Source organism: Triticum aestivum, chromosome 5B (genome assembly GCF_018294505.1).
Source record: "Triticum aestivum cultivar Chinese Spring chromosome 5B, IWGSC CS RefSeq v2.1, whole genome shotgun sequence".
Lineage (NCBI taxonomy): Eukaryota > Viridiplantae > Streptophyta > Magnoliopsida > Poales > Poaceae > Triticum > Triticum aestivum.
The window spans coordinates 171,782,571-171,785,215 of NC_057807.1; positions in this window are offsets into that span (position 1 = coordinate 171,782,571).

Consider the following 2,645-nt stretch of genomic DNA (forward strand, 5'->3'; position numbering starts at 1 on the left):
CGGGACCCCGTGGTGTGGAGGGCTGGATGAACAGTAGACGGTGGAGGGGTGCCCATGGAGCAGTGGTTGAACAGTAGCCGGTGGAGTAGTGCATGGTGGAGGCTGGATGAACAGGAGCCCGTGGAGGATGGAGGAGGTCGACAGTAGCCCGTGGAGGCTGGAGGAGGTCGACGATGGAGATGAACAGTATCCTGTGGAGTCCCGTTTTGCGGTACGCCAGACCCCTCCCCCCCATTTCGACCGTAGCGCTCCAACACAAGTCTGTTTCGTCCGTTTTGTGGTATGCCACACCCCTCCCAATCAACATGACCCTCGTTTCGACCGTAGGAGGTCCGTTTCGTATGTTTTGCGGTACGCCACACCCCTCTCGATCAACAGGAACCCCGTTTCGACCATAGGAGGTCCGTTTCCTCCGTTTTCCGGTACGCCAGGCCCCTCCCAATCAAAAGGACCCCGTTTTGAATGTGGCCGTTCAAACACAAGGCCGTTTCCTCCATTGTGCGGTACGCCAGGCCTCGTTTCCATCGCCTGTTCTGTCCAAAGCCCTCCCGATGAACACGACCATGCATTCCGTTCTGACCCAGCCGGTTGGCTCCCCATGAACACGACGACGACCCTATTTCTCCGTTTCGACCCAGCCATGTACATATGCACGAGTAGGCGTTCGAGACCCTGCCCGTATGTACGTACGTGGCCCTATTTTCTTTCTTGCACCCTCGCCGTTGTACGTACGTGTACATGCTATGTGCACGCCTCTACTACGACACGTGCGCGCCTCTACTACGACACGTGCGCGCTACATCGACCAGTATATATGTACGTACAAGTTTGCGACCAGAATGACAACGCTACGTACGCTTCGACCAGGTGGGTCCCGACTGTCAGGCAGTTCCTTGCCTGCGAAGATGTAGCTGGTGTTCCCTCAAAAAAAGAAGATGTAGTTGGTGGGTCCCAGTAGTCAGGGGGGCGAATCATTTTTCCTAGACGCACTTCCTTGCGTGCGAAGGTGTAGTTGGTGGGTCCCAGCAGTCAGGGGGAAACATTTTTTTGCAACATACGGTGGCCCGTCCGGTGGGTCCCCACTGTCAGGTGGAGGAATAATTATTTTGCGTGTAATAAGGAGGCACTTCCTTGCTGCGGCCGTGGACCCAGCTGTCAGCCTCTCCACGTACAGTCCACGTCCGATGGAAGTTGTTCCTTGACAACGTTGACCACGCTGCGCCGAGAGCACGGCGATGGTGGACGAGGGCGAGGCCTAGGAAGGGGACGACTCGGAGCCGGGGAAGACGTAACAGTGGATGCCCACGCGAAGAGGAGTACGAGGGTTCACTGGTTCGGCTGCGGTGTGAGGCTGCTGTCGCCGTAGATTAAAAGGGGGTGTGGGTGATTAGAGGGATGGCCCTGCCAGCGGTAGGAGTAGTAGGGGGCGGTGAGGCCTCCGCGGCATCATAGCCGGCCACGGGAGGCAGGAGCACGCGGCACGACCGGCGCTGGTTTGGGCGGCTGGAGCAAGAAGACCAGAGGTTGAAGAAGCACTACAACCGTTGGATGAACATCGTACGGTAACAGGAGCTAGAATCGTTCATATTGACTAAGTCGACAAAGCCTTCCGTCCCCGTCAACTTGGTAGGCCCACAAGTCAGCCTCCCAGTATGCTGGGTTACAGCTGGCAGGGGGAGTATTCATTTTTTTTGTGCGTAATAAGGAGGCACTTCCTTGCATGCGAACATAGCTGGTGGGTCCGACATGTCAGTGGGGGCACATTTTTTTCGCGAAATACAGAGGCCCTTCCGGTGGGTCCCAGATGTCAGGTGGAGGAATCATTATTTTGTGCTTAATAAGGAGGCATTTCCTTGTGTGCGGCCGTGGACCCAACTGTCAGCCTCTCCACGCACAGCTACTTCCGATGGTCTCGTTTGTTGACCACGTTGACCACGCCGCACCGAGCGCATCACGGCGGTGGACATTAACGAGCCGGAGATGGGAAGACGCGGGAGTAGAGTCGCAGACAGAGAGGTGTACGAGGGTTAACTGGTTTTAGTGCGGTGTGGTTCGGCAGTCGGTGGAGAAGAACAGGAGGTTTGGAGGGTTGGAGGGATGGCCTGGCCAACAGTGGAGTAGCACTTCATAGCGAAGCGTGCTAAGCAGAGCTGCGAGCAGCAGGAGGCGGGAGGTGGTCCCGGCGGCGCTGGAGGAAGAAGACGAGAGATTGAAGATGGATGCCGGCCATTGGATGTAAATCCAACGACTAACATGTCAGAATCATTTGTTGACTAAATTTACAACGACTTGCGTTGGCTTTGACCTATTGGCCCACATTTCAGCCTCAAAAAGTGTGGCACGTATTTAACCCATTTTTTTAGAATTTGCAGTGTTTTTTTGCGTGGTAGAATTTACAGTCAATTTGATCTTTTTTTTGAGTTACAACCATTAGCTGGGTTGGGTGAACAATTAATGTAGCTTTCATGCGGCCCATTTATTTTATTTCCTAAAAAACTACAGGCCATTTGCACTTTATCTAGATACACGATTTTGCTGGCCTGATTCTAATTATAATTTTGGGTTGGGCCAGCAAGTTATCAAAAAAATAAAAAAGGGCTGAGCATTTTGTTATAAATATATTTAAATAATAAGTGATATTATTA